The sequence below is a fragment of the Aegilops tauschii genome, chromosome 5, assembly GCF_002575655.3.
Source record: "Aegilops tauschii subsp. strangulata cultivar AL8/78 chromosome 5, Aet v6.0, whole genome shotgun sequence".
NCBI lineage: Eukaryota > Viridiplantae > Streptophyta > Magnoliopsida > Poales > Poaceae > Aegilops > Aegilops tauschii.
Window position 1 is genome coordinate 12478039 of NC_053039.3, and position 8377 is coordinate 12486415.

At 45.3% G+C, this 8377-nt stretch overlaps 1 pseudogene; it reads right to left on the reverse strand.

Moving 5' to 3' along the window:
* Nucleotides 1–1472: 1472 nt before the first annotated feature.
* LOC109780561 (alpha-galactosidase-like) lies at nt 1473–5435 on the reverse strand (annotated as a pseudogene).
* Nucleotides 5436–8377: the final 2942 nt, after the last annotated feature.

The window sequence follows — 8377 nt, forward strand, 5'->3', positions numbered from 1 at the left end:
TATCATGCTTTTCAACACAGTCATATATCCCGTTAATATGTCTTTTCAACATCCAGGGAACCGGTGGATCAACCGTTGGCGGTGGTCTTCGCAGCACTCCCGAGTCACGCAGCCCGACCACTTCGATCCACGGAGGTGGAGGCGGTCTTGGCGGTAGCGCTGCCGCTAGCAGTGAAAACCTGGGCTTCGGCGGTCTTGGCGGTGACGACCTCCGCGGTGCTCGACGTCGTCGCGCTTCAGCCTTTCGGTTACTTGTGTGCTTATGCTTATGTTTCTTTAGATGACTTGTGTGTGGTGATGATGATAAACTTGTGGTCTTTGATGGTCCTTTAGATGACTTGTGTGCTTCTTTATATGCTTATGCTTTGTGATGATGCTTATGCTTATGTTTATGTTGATTGTGATGATGCTTATGCATATATTGTTGTGACTGTGCCGGATGATACTTAGATGTGTTCTACATGTCTATTTCCATCATATATATCTGCTGTATAATTGAATTGAATTGATGTGAAAACAAACAGAAAAAGAAGAAAATCAAATACAAACTATGCCGACGGCATAGTGCTGGCGTGAGCACCCAGTTGCTGACACGTGGCAGCTATGCCGACGGCCTATCCGCCGGCATAGTTTTAAACTAAGCCGACAGCTAAGCCATCGGTATAGCCGCCACGTGTCAGCAACTGGGCACTCCTGGGGCAGGGCTACACCGACGGCCTAGCCGTCGGCGTTGTTTCAAACTAAGTCGACGGCTAGGTCGTCGGCATAGCCCTGCCCCAGGAGTAACGGCTGCTCGCCACGTGGCAGCGCTATGCCGACGGCCTAGCCGTCGGCGTAGTTTCAAACTAAGCCGTCGGCACAGCCCTGCCCTAGAAGTAACGGCTGCTCGCCACTTGGCACCTCTATGCCGACGGTCTAGCCGTCGGCGTAGTTTAAAACTATGCCGACGGCTAGGCCGTCGGCATAGAGGTGCCACATGGCGAGCAGCCATTGGTCAGCACTTGACTGCGGCCGCCGTTAGGCGAGAATGTTGCCGACGGTCAGGGCCGTCGGCATAGATGTACGGACACCGTCGGGATATGACCTATGCTGACGGCCTCCCGGGCTACGCCGACGGATATGTTGACGGGAATCAGGGCTATGTTGCCGACGGGGGCCGTCGGCATAGGCCTGTCCCGACGGGAATCAGGGCTATGCCGATGGCCCGTCGGCATAGGGTGCGATTCTGGTAGTGTGATATTCACCGACAGTTGGCCAGATTCACAACTTTCATTTCTGCAGCACCCTCTTGGTTGACTGTCCTAGGAATGCTTTTGTTGAATAAAAGGCAAAAGCTCCAAAAGGTTTCACGCAAGAAAAATGATTTTTTTTCCCAGTTCAGATAGCGACGGCCCTTTTGTTGTCATGCAGTAATATATGTTTGGTTGGCTGAACCCAATAATTTCAGGGAGAAACCCCATTGTAGAAGATAGTGCTACGAAACCCATTTTTTATTGCTGCAACTTTCATTACAACTTGCACCTTCAGAAACAAACGCACCGACATTTTCACAGCACTTTACATACTATTGCAGCTTATTTCTAACGTCATATAACCAAATCGATTGAGTTGCTATGCTTCTGTCTACATTTACTTTGGTGTCAGGATGTACATCTTGCAGTCATGAGGCGCCACTGATGCAGATAGCTGCCCCTGAGCGAAGAACGACGAGTGCTGCGCCACAAGACGGAAGTTTTTGTGATGAAGAAACACTGGAATGTGTAGTGGATTGTTAAGGATAAGCACTGAGTTCTGAAGAAAGCAAGCTTACCGCCCATAGATCGCGAGCGGTGACGGCCGCGGATACCAGAAGCCCGACTTTTGACCAGTGTGCGGTGATGGTTGCTTGGTGCCCCTGCCTATTCCATAGAACCACCGCCTTTCTGTTGCCGCTGAGTGGACCGGCCCAAACCTAGAAAATTATCTCCCCAGTTTCAGTTTCAGAAATCTCATCATGGAAACGACTACTAAGATATTTGAATTGAGCAATACCTCCAAACCACCATCCGATTGCACCTTCTTTCCCTGCACGCCTAGTCTATCTGTTCATACAACTGTAGTATGAGTACACTGAAAATCCCATAAGAAGATTGTATCATGCGCAAATATGTGTAAGAGAATGCTTGCCTTGGTTGACAGCGATGACCTCCGTATTGCTGATTATATTCTTTGTCTGCGGGCTCATCGAGCGCACATCGCACCCGAGAAGAAGAGGAGCCTACACAACTCAGAGCCAGGTTAGGATGAGGAAATGCAGAATTCCTTTTTGAGAATCGAAACAACATTATTAAATATAGATGGGACAAAATGGGTAGTACCTTTGCAAGTGCCCAGATGCTGAAGTGCGAGCGGTACTCAGCTTCAGACATCCCGCCATTTCCAACTTCAAGCATATCAGGATCTGATATCAGAGGAGAACATTGTCTATCGATCAGTTCCAAGCTAACAAATCGTTTTTTAGAAATGGAAGCTAACAAATCGTTAGGCAATCAGCAATAATACTGGGACAGATTAGTCTGAAACACTTACCGTTCCATCCACCAGGTCCAGCGTAGGAGGCCCATCTGTCATTCTGGTCTGCGCGTGATGTCATGCTGAAGTAAAAAAGATAACAATGATCAGTCCTGCTAATTCTAGTATAGCTGTACTTGACCAAAATCCCAGAGTTGATCAATTGGGCAGCACCTGTCCCAGTTGTCAGCAATGTCGCCGGTTGTCCTCCAACTATTACCACCCATGCCACGTGCCCATGTAGCAGGGTTTTCGACTCCCCTAAACAGCAAAAACGCAGAAGAGTGAATGACCAATGCTTGATGTTTGTCCTTTCCATCCTAAATTTTTATGACAAGCAGACTCACCATTCGCAGAGTGAGAAGAAGATGTTCTTCCCGTATTTCTTCATGGCGTTGCTCATCCTAGTGTATCTGCATCAACCATGGCAAATTACTTCACAAACTAACACATAAAGACACATTGCACTGTTCATGCCGCATGCAGTTCGAGGTATTGTCTCCGTACCTTTCCATAACGTTCCTGCCAGCATCGTTGCAGTTGTCGTACTTCAGATAATCAACTCCCTGGAGGCGAGAAGGCAAGAATTACAAGAACATCAGTATTTATGGTGTCAGTGTTGGTTTGGCACAAGCCATCAGGTAAGTAATTATATATAAGGGGTAATACCCAAGACGCAAACGTCTTGACATCTTGCTCTTCATGATCGAGCGATCCTGGCATTTTGTTACTGCATGTTCGTGTCCTGCAATACATGGTATGGTGCCAGTTAGTTTCAGTGCATTGCCATTTTATCACATTTACAAATTCTAGTTTTCTTGGGCCAATGAAGAGTTTAATTGCTACAGTGTGAGAACAAATTAGTGTTATTTTTTTGATGAATTGGATAGCTAGCATACCCAGCATCACTGTAGATGCCGAGCTTCAACCCTTTCGCGTGCACATAATCTGCAAGAGCCTTGATGCCAGAGGGGAATGTTCTTTTATTTGGAACCATGTTACCCTGAGAAATCATGATACCACGTTATCAGTAGACACAGACATAAAATTAAAAATGGTATACATATAACTAATCTTTTGGTTCTAAAACGTTTAATAATATCTTGAAACTAGTATGCACAAGCAATTGTTTTTTACTAATGTTTAGATGGATTTCTTGAATTGTATTAAAAACATAATTCCGCAATACGTTGCACTATACTGAAAATGATAGGGATGGTTAGAAATGCTCAAATTTATCTCCTTACCTGGTAATCCCTGTTTAATTCTGCCCAGCAATCATCTGAAACAAGAGACGGGAAACATATTTGAGAAAAACATATTCTGCTAAAAATATTCTAGTACTTGTGTCCAACATGTCATGGGAAATATGGTCCAGAGAGCAATCCATACCGATGTTGACATATTTGTAGCCCAATTTCGCGAGACCAGTGTTGATCAATGCATCAGCTGAAGGAAAGCACCGCAAAATTAGCTAGTGATTGGGCCGAATGTGCATTGAAGAATTGAAAGGGAGGTCCAGAATTACATGTATAAGGAGATCCATATACAGGCAAGACATAGGATGCACATTCTCTGAGGCTTGAAACTGGGGTTGGGTTCAACTCTTTGGAGATGGTTGCACAGGCGTTATTCAACCGGTTTGGCTGGTATGTCACTAGTAGATTATATTATTAAGTCATGTAATCTTTCTATTATACACACCGGTTGTGATGTTTCTTTTAGTTTTTGCCGTGTTAGTTGAGACAATCTACTTTTGAGACTTTTTTATTTAATAAATATGGTTGTGTGCGTCATGATGATGCAGAGGCCGGGGTCTTCCATTTTGGAAACAAAGTGGTACAAGGAAGGAAGGAGGCCGTGTCCAGGCCTTACCTGTCTCCCTGATGACTCCCTCGCTGATCCCGCAGTAGAAGTGGTTCCAGCTGTTCCACCTAACACACGAAATGTTTCATCATGAGTCAGTATCAGATCAGATTAAACTGGAGTAGAAGTGAAAATGGCGACCTATCGCAAAGTATAGCTGTATAGGTCAAAAGGAAAATCACGACTCATGACGAGGCTCGTCTTCAGAAAAAAATGGCAGTTTTCTTTAGCTTTCAAGATCACTGTAGATTTTGCATTATTGATGAAGTCACTGATCGATATAGTAATGAACACTGAACATTGCTGAATTGATGTGTTAATATAAAAACTAGCGGCCAGCTGTTTGGTAACCATTGGGTAGGGGAATAGGAGTTTGCACGGTGGAAATTATATCACGATTAGACATGGGAAGTACATTTTTACTCCTATTTCTTTGTTTGGTATAAGTTAAGAATTAGTTGGGGTTGAGCTCTACCCACGAATTAACAGGGTACCCTGTGTGAACAAAACGGTGGGAATTGTCCCTCTCCACTCCCATTCTCCTTCCCAATTAAATTCGCATTTCTTCTAATCAACCAATAGAATTTAAATCTCCTCACCCCTCAACTCCCATTCCCCACTTCTAAATCCCGCGAACCAAACACGTTGTAGATCTATGCAAACTTCGGGGTAAACACATGATGGCTCCAATATAAATGCTGGGAACGGAAAAATGTCTTTAGATCTACGACTGGACAAGGGAAGGAGAAAAAACAAAGAGGAGACAAGAGCAGTTGGATGGCAGCATGAAAGTACCCCATCTGCGGGGTCCTGCCGAGGCCGTTCTTCACGCGGAGTTCACCCAAAGTTGCATTCACGCCGCATCCACAGGCAATCTGGCTCCTGCCACCGCCGCCGCCACCGCGACGAGCAGCACGAGCAACAACGACGGGCTCGAGGCGCGCGCCATGGCTACCTAGCTGCTTTGCTTCTGGTGCCGAGCGAGCCGAGGAGGTAGGGTGGGTGGGGGTGGTACTGGTGATGCCGGCGAGTGACTGCTGCAGATGCATGTGACGGGCACCTTTATATAGAGCCGCGCACAGGGGACTGCGGGACCATAGTTTTCAAAAAAATAATGTAGTACCATTTATTTTTCTTCTAATTTTAATTTGATTTTCTGTTGTTGTGTCTATACACTCTTGTGGCTAGACTTGTGTCGCCGGGTTTGCCTCCATTGGGATCGTCAATGAGTGCATCTACAAGATTTTTTTCGGGGGAATATTTAATTGTATCTTCTTTTTTACGGTGGAATATTTAATTGTATCTAAAGACATATTTTAATGCATACGATACATCTTAAGATACATTACACTCGGAGACCCCTAATTCCAAGATTTCTGTCTTTTACAAATGGAAACAAAATCTTAGAGTTAATATCCTATTGTGCGTAAAGGCAACAACTTATTTCATATAATAAATAATTCCGCGAGAAAGAATAAATATATTTATTACACGAGAAAGAGGCCTAGCTGGAACAATAGTGACCGATTCGCCTTAGTCTGAGGTTATGATTTTGGCAATCTCAAACGAACGCTTTGCTGGCCGTCAGACGGAGCGCACGAATCTTGAAGCGACGTGGGTTGCCTCGATTGTTTTCAAAAGCGTTGGTTCCAACCGCACATCCATGCGAACAGGTTCCCTTACTTCCCCTTATATTCTTAGTCTCCCCCCCCCCCCCCCCCCCCCCTCGCCCACTCACTAGAACCCCTCCGCCCATGACAATTTCCTGTAGATGTCTCATGTGAAATCCTACAATCCCGTAGAAGATCCTCTCGAAAAATGTAAATGGCTTTCTTTGCTCGGCTCAGGGAAGGCGTCAAGCGAGGCGGTTCACTCGGCGAGAATTTTGCCCCGACAGAAACCATCCCAAAATAACCCAGCCGCATCCACAACATGAAGAAATCGACAGGATCATATATGCTACATCATTCACTAGTGGACCACTAGATCAAGTGGCTGCACCACTCAGGATCGCTTGAAAAAGGGTGAGTATGGTGCTTCCCCGTGGATCCATTTGGGCCTCCACTAGGAACCAAATCATCAAATTCATAAGTTTGGATCAAGAGTTTGATGTTTCTCCAGGATAGTGAATGGCATCTTTCCAAGAGAATCAGCCCGTGCGCTAAATTCATCACTCAGATGTCATGATACATCCTCTACTCGGATCATTAGTCAGCCTCTTCCGAGAGATGGTTGAGTATCACCAAACTTTTCCTAATTAACGAACCGACACCAAAAACAAAAATCAGAAACGTCTATCTTTAATAATCCATCAGGATATTTCCTTTGAGTAGATTCATGGGACTACAAATCGGTAAACAACCATAATACTTTTCCATGAATGTTTAGTCGAATTCAATGGATTACCAGACTTGATTCTGAAGATCCTGATGAATTCAGGGGCCAATGACGAGGTTATTTCCTACCGAGTAGGCCCACGGTAACTAGAACCGAGGAAAGCCCATGGGGCCAGGCCCACATTCACCAGGTAACGGAGTACTAGTCAGCATGGTGGGAGTTCATTCACTCAGCAGCCACGCGTACAGAGATCTACTAGGATGCAGAAGACATGAGTCCACTCCACTGGTTATTCACTCGGATAGAAGCTCGATGACAAGGAGCATTGATTAGGACGTTACCATAATCATAAGAGCATGTTACAAGTGTTTTAAGGTGTACATTAGTCCTGTAGTGGCCATGAATAATAGTTATCTTAACCCTCCTGTAACATAGTAGGTGAGGGGTAGAGCACACTCTATATAAGCCACCACTCAGAACTTGGATACGGGTTCACATCATTTGTAATCAGATACCATATGCAAAGTAAGACTCCTCGGTGTACATGATGTAGGGCTTCTACTATGATGACGTACGGATGCCATCACAGTGCCCCACTAGCTACATCAAGGGTCATCACTGAGCTGCTCGCATCGCGTATCAGGCGCACATATCCGGTTCAGCAGACCATAAGCGCGCACCACACGCACACACTCCAGAAGCCACCACCACCATCAAATTGTCGACCCATCTTTAGGGCCGAGATCCGCATGATCCTTGCGAGGCCAGCCGTCGATATCACCATGGCGCCAAACACCACCAAGGCATGTGCTTGTTCATCAACATGGGTCCGCCACAGAGACCCCATTGTGCCATGCCACTGGGACCATCCGTTATCGATGCAGAAGATGGTGTGCCACCTCCTCGAGCACCATCATCTGCCAATGGTACTTCAAGCCAGGTTCATCTCCCACATGTTGCCCCAAGGGGTAGAACGTTGCTAGGCGCTGCCAACGTACGACTCGGAACAGATATAGGGCTTCCCCCATAGTTATTTGGGCAGGATAGCAAACTACGTTGCTGACGCCTTTGATAACTCACAATTATAGGAGATTGTTTGTAGCCTTCTTCGATAAATAAGAGTGTCGAGCCCAACGAGGACTTAAAGGCAGAATAAATATTCCCTCAAGTTCTATCGACCACTGATACAACTCTACGCACACTTGACGTTTGCTTTACCGGAAACAAGTATGAAACTATTTTGCAAGAATAAAACTACGAGTATTTTGCGAGTATAAAACTACGAATAAATTGCAAGGTAATAAAAGTGGATAGCTTTTGTCAACAACAAAGCCATTTGTCCCTAGGCAATCGATAACAAGTACCGGTAATCATTCTTGTAATTCTACATGAGGGAGAGACATGAGTTAACATACTTTCTCTACTTGGATCATATGCACTTATGATTGGACCCCTAGCAAGCATCCGCAACTACTAAAGATCATTAAGGCTGTGAAACCCAACCATAGCATTAAGTATCAAGTCATCTTTACTCCCATACGTCATACCCCACTTACTCGGGTTTAAGCTTCTGTCACTCTCGCAACCCACCATAAGCGAACCATGAACATATTGCAACACCGTA